Below are 11,588 nucleotides of genomic sequence, written 5' to 3' on the forward strand. Positions count from 1 at the left end.
TAATGAGTTTGATTGGTCTGTGAATACATAAATCATTCTATTTTTCCCATAGTTACATCTCTCGAACTAGGTCTCACATCGAAATTTGGTAAATAGCTTTTCCATTTGTATTGATAAGCTTAATTTACTGGTATAATTTTCTGCTATCCATAACAGAACACCCTGTATATGCATTACAAGACTGAAAAAATTGTAGTAAATATTTTGGGTTTATAAAGAAATGTTTCAGCTGTTTGAAACTAATAAAATTAACGAAATAATTTCAACGGGTTTATTCTCTATAATTAAGCAAATAATCTCAAATATAAGCAAATAAGTTTTTTTAAATAAACTAGAAACATAAAATATAGGTATTAAAATTTTTAACAAAAATGTTGTTCTATATATGAAATTGTTTGGATTCTTCGATTATTAAGTACTTATACTTAAATTTTTTTAATACCACTTTATCTTGGTTGAAACATTTGTTACAAATGTAATCTATTAATTTAAAAATTAATATAGGTTTTGCTGGATTTTTCAAAATAATTTTCTTATAAATAAATTACAGTTTAAAAAAATACGCTCTTTCAATGCACTAAATTTGAATAATAATTATGTAATAATTCTTTATTATTACACCAACCTTTATCAATATTCTAAAAGGTAGAGTTTAGTTTAACTTCATTTTAGGCTCACGGACTGAAATAATCTATACATATAGAATGCTTTGTCCCGAATCACTGACTGACGGATCATCGTACAGCCTAAACCGCTGATAGTAGAGACATGAAATTTGTAGAGTGTATTCTTTGTACAACGTAGGCATCTGATAAGAATTTGTCACGTTTTATTCAGAAGAATGAACATATTCTATAACTTATAGTCCAGTAAACAAACATTAATAAAAGGTGCAGAAAATTAAAGCAAATTCCTATTTTTACATGTAAATGAAGTGATTAAAACCATTTTCAGCTTTTCGCGATTTAATGAGCCTACAAACCGTATGTAGCTTGGCCTATTAATATTTCTCCTACTTTTGCATTTAAAAAAAATGTATTTTTAAAAATTTTTAAATTTTTATCTAGGTATAGGAAATATAATAAGTAGTATAGTTGCATCACATTTTATGTAAGCTTATAGGCTAAGCGATTTTAACAGAAATAATGAACTGACGGAATACAGTGTGCCGATTGAGGTCTTGTTGGGAAATGCGAATTTTATGCAGACGAAGGTGTAAAAGAGGCTAGAGATAGAGATTTGGCAAAAAGTAGGTAATGCTCATAAATTGAAAGCGATAGTTGAAAATTTATATTATAACGTTGTTCTTTCTACTGCATATTTTAAATATGATGGTGTCAGTGTAAGAATTTTAAATTCCTTTACGAGAGGCAAGTGTATAGGCGTAGGCAATGTTGTTTGTACACATACATTTATGGCAAACCAAAAAAAGAATAAACATATCGAAACATTTTCTCCATTGTCGTTCAAATTAGGTAACTCTAATCAGACAACCAGTCTGTACCATATTTTAAAATTTCAGGACGATTGGTATTTTACTTTTGAAGCAATAGCAATGAAACCCCCACCTTAATTTAAAGACAATGAATGATTTTGTAAATATATATTTATGAAATATTTTTTACTTAATACTCCTGATCATTCAGTCCAAATCTATGTTTACTTATTTTACAGTCATAACGAGTTTTGACTGCTTTGACTGAATTTATAACACACGCCTCTCCTCCAAGTTTACCTTCAATACAGTCTATAAGTCTATATTATCTGAGAAAATATGACTATAAATTTGGATATGACTAAATTGTCAATGGAGAATATTTTTATGTAGGTACTTCCTCATTGTAGATTTTAATTTAAATTGTATAGAAGTAAAGTATTCATTTGGAAAAATCGAAAAACAAATTAACTGATAAGCAAAGTATAACAAATTTTTATACCATGTATATGAAATATACCAAGGTATACTAAGTTTAGTCCCAAGTTGTAACGCTTTAAAATATTATTACTATGAACAAAATTTTGGTATTGGTGTTCATAAAATCACCTAATTAGTCCATTCCCGGTTGTCTCAAGTCTGTCTGGCGTCTGTCTATCCGTCTGTCATCACGATTACTCGAAAACGAAAACAGATATCAAGCTGAAATGAAATTTTTATAGCGTGCTTAGGACGTAAAAAGTGAGGTCGAGTTCGTAAATGAGCAACATAGGTCAATTGGGTCTTGGGTCCGTAGGATTCATCTTGTAAGCCGTTAGAGACAGAACTTAAAAATAAACAACTTTTTTTTTAAACATTTTTTCGTAAACATCACTGTTTACCCATGAGAGCGCAAATTATGTATATTATATGGGAAAATCAGGCTTCGTGTGGACTACAGGGGTCGCACTCACACGACTTCAGTACCACATCGACTATGTACTGCCGATTTATTTTTCTTAAATTTAGCTCCATTTTTCAACCCTTTGACAATTTTAAGCTTCCTGTCACTTTTTTGAAGGTATTTTGTCGTCAATGGCTTTCTTAACATATTACGGCGGACAACAAATAATCATATAAAAACACTTAAATAAAAAAACTCTATTTTTTTAAATTCGACAATCGAGCCAAGATAAACACCTGCTTTTTTTTAAACTCACGTATATCAATTCTGAAAATATGTTATAGAAATTATAAAAATTTTGCAACATTATGTGATCTAGATCTTATAAGTATATTTATTTGTTTACTATTTTTAATATAAGCATATTATAATAAGAATAAAAGGCTTTTGAATATTTAAATATGTTATGATAAAACCCCAAGCTATTAAATAGTATGCATTGAAAACTTATTTTAAATTGTTTGCTGAGATGTTGAAACAGTATTAAGCAATATGCAAGATTCCTACATCGAATTCTCGAGATTTCAATTTGTATATTAATTGAATTATGTATAAGAACCTATATTTTAAAAAACTATTCAAGGTCAGTTTTCAATACTTACTAATTATTCTTCATCGTTTCATTCTCAAATTAAGAAAAAATTTAAGAAACACAAAGTAAATCTTTTTTGTATGAAACTTCGTATTTGAGTATTTGAAACATGGATAAATAGATTACACCACCAGTTTTCGAAATAATTATAAAATAATGTCAAATATACTTTTCTGTTTGTTTTCTAGTAATTTGAAACACAAGATGCCATGAAATGAGAGTTCCAGCTCAGCTCTGAGACCATCTCCTCGAATAGTAACTATTGCTCATACGTCTCCTTGAGTAGGATAAATTTTATTGTATGCTCTGAAGGGGATATATTTTAATAATATGCCTACTTAAATGCTTTTTTTAATTAATAAGGCCTATAGAAATGCTCATATTGGGGTTGCTATTAAAAATAATAAAGTACGCATTGTGATTTTCCCATATTGGAAATAGAAGCCCAACTCATTTTAAGCCATAGGCCTTTTCATTTCAATTAAAGGTTATTGTTTTTTCGGACTGGCTGTAAAACTGCTAATTAAGCCCATTTAATATAGTTCGTTCAAACTAAAGTGGCACCGAACAAGAGAGAGTGTATGTTTGAGTACACATACCTATACATTTACTCTCTCTTGTTCGGTACCAGTTTAATTTGAACGATCTATTCCCAACACGGCGTCATTAAATTGCATTTTTCATTAGCTAAAGAATTATATCCTCTATAGGGCATCATATTCACTTAATATGTGACGTCACAAAGCCTGTAACCAACGTACCATCAAGACGCTTTCATCAAATTATGATAATTAGTTTGGAATAAATGAGGGAACAGGTGAACAACCATACATACAAACATACCGGTCAAAATTATAATAAGTCTCGCCGCGCCGTAGTCTGGTAAATATCTATGTAAAATGATTTCATTTCATAAATTTCGATACAAACAAGAAGGAACTCTTTTTTGCAATGAACTCTCTTTGGTATAATAGTGTCCACACTATTTACACTGAGTGTAAGTGAAAAACGACAATATAATATTATACTACAAAGGAACCATCATTTTCTACTTACAATCAGTAGGAGTAAACTAAGGGTATTGATATTCACTGATTGTAAATATCCAAATAGAACAAACTTTTGTTATTTTTTTAAGAATTTACTTACTTACCTCACAAGAATCATATTTTCCAAGTTTTCATCTTTTCAGAATATATTTTATGCAGTAAGAGTTTTTTTTTTTTTATTATTAATTTTCTTATAGAAAATTCTTGTTATTACCATGAAATCAAGAATTGTAAGATATCTTTACAATTCGATATTCAAACAAGTAAATACAAACAATTGACTGAGTTAACTGTTGAAATACCATGCATAGACAGTATTGATTACTCTATCACATTACACATACATACATGTCACACATATATAACTGATATTTCCAAATAATACATACTATAAAATTTACGCCCTCACGGGTAAACAGTGTTGTTTACGAAAAAATGTATATACAAAAGCTGTTTTGTTTTTTATAAGGAACATTTTTTACATTTAAGCTTTTGTTCTATCTCTAACGGTTTACAAGATGCGTTCTACGGACCCAGGACCCAACTGACCTATGTTGCTCATTTGCGAACTCGACCTCACTTTTTACGTTGTGAGTACGCTATAAAAGTTTAATCTTGATATCTGTTTTCGTTTTTGAGTTATCGTGTTGGCAGACAGACAGACAAACGGACAGACAACCGGAAATGGACTAATTAGGCGATTTTATGACCACCTATACCAAAATTTTTTTCGTAGCATCAATATTTTTAAGCCTTACAAATTTGGGACTAAACTTAGTATACCTTGCATATTACATATGTATATGCATGGTATAAAAATGCATGCATATTTATGTGTGTTTGTGAAAACAGAAATAAAAGTTTCTTGTTCAGTTTTTTATTAATTAATATAGGATGGTGTTTTTTAAAATTAAACGCAATGAACAAACAAAATAAACCAAAAACTTGAAGTAACTTGACAATTACCAATATTTTATAAGTTTGTAGAACTTCTCTGAAAACCTCAAATACATAGAAATATACAACTTCATCGATTTTCAACGATTTTTATCGAAAACCTTTTTCATTGATTTTCTCGGAAACAATAAGACCTAGGAGAATGAAAATCTGAATAGTAGGCAATTCGGAACTCTACGAAAGTGATCTCATTTTGACCGTTATTACGACCGAAAATTTTTGAAAGAACGATAATTTTTTTACCACTTGAAGATATCCCTTTAATATTTTCCGATGGCATTGGAATGAGAGGTAATTTAAACGCAATAAACCACAGTTCGAAATTACTTAGGCACTATTCACTTTCTATCTTATATAGGCTGTTTGTTAATAAAATTGCCAACTTATGCATGGTGGGTCCACACGATACAGACTCTTGTTTGTACAGATATCTGTACAGACTGAAAGTCTGCGTAAAAATGTTCATGTAAATATGGTGACGAAATGTATGTGCAGACTTATCATTAGTATGGGAATACTTCCAACTTCCATGCTCAGACTATTTTAACTCAGACTTTACCATCATACCGACTTTTGTTTGCACTGATTTGTTGCGCAGACAAAATTCTATAGAAGTATGTGTGAAGTTGGTATCGTGTGGACCTACCATTATAGGAGTTTATATTTGAACTCATTTGCAACAAATTTGACCATTAAACTGCAGGTGGAAAATTCACAGATCTCGAGTTCGAGCAACTAAGTTTTCTCATATGTTTCACCATTTTTGTTGATTTTGAATATGTTGATTTTTTTCGAAGATTAATCAAAAAAATAATTAAACACTTGTTGAGTCCATTAGAAGTGGTTTACAAAAATGTATATTAAAATTGTCGACTGTTTTCCCAAAATAAAAACTATTAATTTGTTGTCATTTTTCAATCATCATTTTTATTTTATTAAAAAATAAATTATAGAGATATTAAGCTATTTCAAAAAATGAACGAAATTTCAAGATAATTTCAAAGTAGGTAAATATACCTAATCTAGACCGTTTAACGACAATACACCATGGGGGGCAGAGTGCGATGTGCGACGTAGCACGTTTTTAACAAAATAGAATTTAGAATTGTAAGTGGTATTGTTTAAATGATGATAGTATTAATCATAATCAAAGAAAAAAATAAATTGGACTGTAATTTTACTTTGAAAACCACAATAGTCTTAAGTCAAACAGTTACTGATCTGAACTCAAAAAGCCATTTTCATTGCAACTATTTTATTTGCAATAGATATTATATCCAATTAAAATAGAAAAATAACTTTTGTTTATTTATTTTACTTATCAAAACAGTAATGTACAACCAGTTGCCTATATAATTTCTTAGAAATTCAATATCAATAATTTTCTTGGAAATTTTATATACACAGTTGTTTAATAAGATGTTACAACGTAGATGGGAGACATTTTTTCCAAAAAATTTTACCACTTAAGTAAATGAGGGAAAACATTATCTAAAAGGATGTTACTTAACAGGGCGTGTATTTTGAGGTCGTAATATTGGGGTAATATATAATTTAAACATGTGAAATTTACAAAATTAAAAAATCCCTTGACAAATTTCTCGGTTACGGAACCCTAAACTCACATTTGACTTCTTCTTGTTGAAACATGTCTAAGAACACTCTCTATGTATTACCTTTTTGGTAAAACCTTTTCCTAATTGAACCGATTTTGAATATCATCGCCATTTTTTTAATTTTTTCGGGTACGGAAACCTAAATCGGTTCATTCGTTTAGGCGCTACGATGCCACAGACAGACAGACAAACACACACATAGCGGTCAAACTTATAACATTCCTTTTTTTAGTTCGGGGGTTAATAAAATAGCTTATTATCTAATACATAAAAATCAATATTTGTTTGTTTATCTGTTGCTAATTTATGCGCAGCAATAGCGTTTTTCTTACAATACGTAGATATGCTTAAACCATTATACTTTTACATTCTAAAGTAATGCGCTGTATACTAAATTGTAACCGAAGGTCGTCTAAATCTCTAATTCTATTTCAATAAATGTTATTGTAAGAGAAGGATATTCATCATCGGTATGAATATAAATATCATTCTTTTTTTATTAACGACATTTCCTGAAAAACCACGTTCTCTTATTGCCCTTTATAAGCAGATAAATTTTTTAATATCCCTTACGATGCTAAATTTATAACTTTAAGCTGTTAAAGTCATCGTTATATTCGTTAGTTAAAAACATGAAAAATATTTTGATGAAATGAATGGTATTTGTACTAAGAAAATAAGTATTTCTTCTATAAGTGATTCATTCTAAATCTTTAGGCTTCAATATTTCGAAAAAGATGGAATATATCGATAAAATTTTCTTTTAATTTTTATTAATGTCCTAAAAGTACAAGAGACGTTATAAAGTCGATCGTCAACCCCAGATAAGACATATGTTTTATGAAACTTTATTGATTTTTTAACACTCCTAGCATAGTTTTTTATCCAAAAATATTCATGGCTATTTTTAATTAAATTAATTTAACAGACGGGTGTAGATCTGTTCAAACCATATAAGAACAGTTCAATATTCGCACCGTGCGCGAGTTTCGTTCCCATGACAAGGATACACTACTTAATTATAGAATTGTATGGATTGCAGTTATGACTTACATTGAAAATTTAATATTATTGTCTCACAAATTTAAATAAATAATTATGATAATTTACATTTCAAAAATAATATTTGTGCAATTTGATTTCTTATTTTCACAATTTTTATGCATTCAGTTTAATTAATTAGTATTTTTCAATAATTTTAATTTGACATTTTCTATAACATTAACATGCAAAGAACTGCAAATTAGTCATAACAGCGTCCTTTATCGCCAAAATTTTCCACTGGAAGCGCTGGCATCGATTTTATTGTCCCTACCATGACTATGCACACAACGAATAGGTATGAACTACACCGGTCTATTAACCAATCGAAATGGGTGTAAAAAGAAATATAATTTAATTACGAAAACAACGTTCATGGAAATTAATTCAAATTGATTAAAATTAATTTAATTAAAAAAATGTGTTAACACTTTACAATAGTAAAAGTATGATAGGAATGTTTAAAAATCAATAAAATTTCATATAAAATATGTCTAATTTGGTTATCAGATGGGTGAAGATCGACTCTTAGACCATAACAGAAGTTCTAAGATAATATACCCTAAAAATTTAAAACGAAATTATTTGCATACACTCAGTTATTGCGAGAACGTCAAATTTTTAATGATATTTCCACAATTAGTAGATATAATAAAATATTACTCTTATAATAATTTTTAAAATACACATTGCATCATTCATTTAAGTAACATCTTTTTAGACAAAGTGTGAATCTTAAATTAATTAATTAATATTATATCAATTGTGTCTCTCCCATTTAAGTGCTAACATCTTATTGAACAACCCTGAATAGAATTATTATAAAGCTATCTTCAAAAATTCTTAGAAAAAAGTTTATTAGTTTTTGGTTAACTAGAAAAAAAAATTTTTATATATATACTTTTTTTTCTTTTCATATTAATGATAAGATATTGGTCTTACGCTCGTTTAAAGCCCCTGCAATCATTGTGGTATAGTTTAATGCCCAAATTGTTTGAATGATTAGGTAGTTCAAATACTATAGACAAAACTGACCAAGAGCGATATTGAACTGCAAGACTTAATTTATGGGACGGCAAACTTTTAATTACACCATCGGCTTAAAATAGATGAACATTTAATTTTTCTCTTATTTTTCCCTTATTTTAATAGGTGGATTATCATCAACTCTCTGATACTGTAGACTTGATCCAACACTCAATAAAGAGGCGTCATGCAATTAAACGTTTGCCAGGTTTATAACTTAATTAGTGAAGCTCTTTCAATATCGTCCTTACCCAAAAAAATTGGACTACCCCATGACTTCACATGCACAAATTTTTACTGATAGAAAAATAATTCCAGAAAATGTAGGTATGCTGGATCTTTTAGTATAAGAACCAAAATGGATTTTAATTCGGTCAAAGTTGTCCAAATGTAGTGTTGCTAGATAGGATTGGTCATCATAAACTATTAAAGCCCTGTTTGAGCTAACAAATACTTTGTTCATTTAGTATAAATATGACATCTTGATTCTTATTCCAAAAATTGTTGATTTGAAAGTAAGGTACTTTTTCTCGTAATTAGAATAAAAATATTTAGTTTTGAATGGCTTCTTGTTAATAACATTGAAGGTTATGCATAAAACCCCCACTAAATGTTACAATTTTTCTCCGGACAAACAAAAGATAAGGGCTAATGTGAAATTTATTGGCCTGGCTATTAGATACTCTACCCACCAAGGGTTGTTTCATTTTATATTCAACTCATATTCAATTTAAGATGCTTGCAAGCTAGGTTATAATAAACTGATGCGACAAGACTTTTGTTTCCTCTACACTTAGTGAGGAAATCCGACGTTTTGGAAGTATTTCGGCTACTTAAAAATGTTCTAACCTTCTAGATGGGTGTTATAGAAACAACCTAAATGAACCTATAATCACGTGGTCAGCCAATAATTTTATTTTTAACCCCTTCCATTAGCCTTTTTCAGTTCTAATTTTAGCTTAAATTAAAATATTTGTTTGACCACCAAGTCCAGGCAGTCAGACAGAAATTTTAATTAATCCATTCCAGCAGCTAAAATTCGCATAGCTAAAAGACGAAGTATTTCCCAGCCAAGTGTAGAGGAAACAAAAGTCTTGTCTTATCACCCATTATCAACCTATCACCCAGAAGAAGATTAGGATTTTTTGAACAGGATGCATGTCATCTCCTTTATCAAGATATAAAAAATCACAACACAACATGATTCAAAATAAATCTTATTCAAAATGCTGTAAAAAATTTCGTTCTATTGAGTGCTCTCATTAATAAATTATGGTAAAACTCAGTTTCTATAACTTTTCTTGATGATAAATATTTCATTTTAATCCTAACTGAGAAAGAAAAATGGGTGAATGCTCTTAGGAATGCTAGATAGGAAAATGCTCTTCGGATCGTTCTGATCAAAAGCTCACGGCCACAAAAATTTTTAACGGATAGTTTTCGAGCTACGGGCGATTAAAGCTGCACATATATTATAGTTGTAGTACCTATATGATTAAGAAAATGGCTCTCTGTGAAACTTTTTCAAACCTCCTCCAAAATGTTCTTCGGATCGTTCTTATTAAAAGCTCTCACGAGCACCAAATTTTTCAACGAGTAGTTTTCGAGTCATACACTACAAATAATTATTGATGGTTCTTTGGAAATTAGATAAAGAAATACTAATAATTTTTTGAAGAATATTACATTTATTTTCAAATATTTCTTCATTATGTTAAGCAAACCGACTTTGTGACGGGCGAACCGACTGTTTTTATACTGCAAAAATACTCAATGATGTCATTATTACATTAATTAATATTTTCACACTAGCGTTTAGGTCGCGAACTTATTTTTACACTAGTAACTATTTGGGTATATATGAAAAGTGGAGCGTTTTCTGTCATATAAAATCAGTCAATAAAAATGGCTGGACAACGTTTAACAAACAGACTAGCAATATCATTAATCAATATTTTGATAAATAATTCAAATAAAAAAATAGGAGAAAAAAACCCGAAAATGGCAGTGTTTTAAAATTAAACCTATTTTACCATGAATATACTTGAAATGCGTTTTGATCAATCCCCCTTGGCGACGGTCAAAGATAAAAGGTCGCAATTAGTTCTTAAAATCTTAACTTTTTTTCGTCCGACGCACCGTTTTCCTTGAAAAGTCAAAAAACATCAAAACAATGAAAATTGCCGCTCAAAATCATAATTTTTAACAATGAAGCCCATGGTTTACAAGTTTGTTTGTCACTACGTATTCAGCGCATTTTTTTATATAAAAATAGTCAAGAAACTAGCCTCTTTAATTTCTGATGACTAATAATGTAGTTAATTGAAAATTTTATTTCCATTGAGAAGAAAACAATAACTATATTCTTCCAGTTTTGATAAACATATTTTTTATTATCTAGTTGAGATATAGATTTTTGGAATAAATACTTCGAACGAAAAATGCTTAAAACAATGTCAAATAAATTATTATATTACTCTTACTTACCTAAAACAATACACACTTGACCCGTTATTCACCAAAACAATAACAACAATAGTAGGTATCTAATAATTGTTTGAGAAGTTGACAATAACAAAGTTTTAACACAATAGAATAATTGTTGAGCTATTCACAATGTTCGACTCAAATTATAACATAAATTAAATGAGATGAATCACACAATTTTTTTTTTAATTCAATCAACTTTTTTTTTAAATACAGTGTTTTATACAGATAGAGTACACACATGTGAGATGCAAAGTCACAATAATATAAATAAACAGATAGATATTAATAACACTGTAGATACGCTTGCAGTGGACATTAAAAAAACAAATATCAAGATTAATAATGACAAACACTCACTTACTGTATAATTTTATATTTTAAACAACCTTTGAAAATGAAACAGCTACAACTATTATTATAAATATTATTAAAACAAGTT

At 29.2% G+C, this 11,588-nt stretch overlaps 1 protein-coding gene across 2 annotated transcripts in view; it reads right to left on the minus strand.

Annotated features, from left to right (window-relative positions):
- LOC123291065 (neutral ceramidase) overlaps positions 1 to 11,242 on the minus strand; it is a 30,600-nt gene extending 19,358 nt beyond the window's left edge. The window contains exon 1 of one of the 2 annotated variants that reach the window (XM_044871508.1): positions 11,147 to 11,242. The gene's annotated coding sequence lies outside the window, so the exon portion shown is untranslated. The remainder of the gene's footprint in view (positions 1 to 11,146) is intronic. The other variant, XM_044871506.1, reaches the window with a different exon arrangement.
- Positions 11,243 to 11,588: the final 346 nt, after the last annotated feature.

The sequence above is a fragment of the Chrysoperla carnea genome, chromosome 1, assembly GCF_905475395.1.
Source record: "Chrysoperla carnea chromosome 1, inChrCarn1.1, whole genome shotgun sequence".
NCBI classification, from domain to species: domain Eukaryota; kingdom Metazoa; phylum Arthropoda; class Insecta; order Neuroptera; family Chrysopidae; genus Chrysoperla; species Chrysoperla carnea.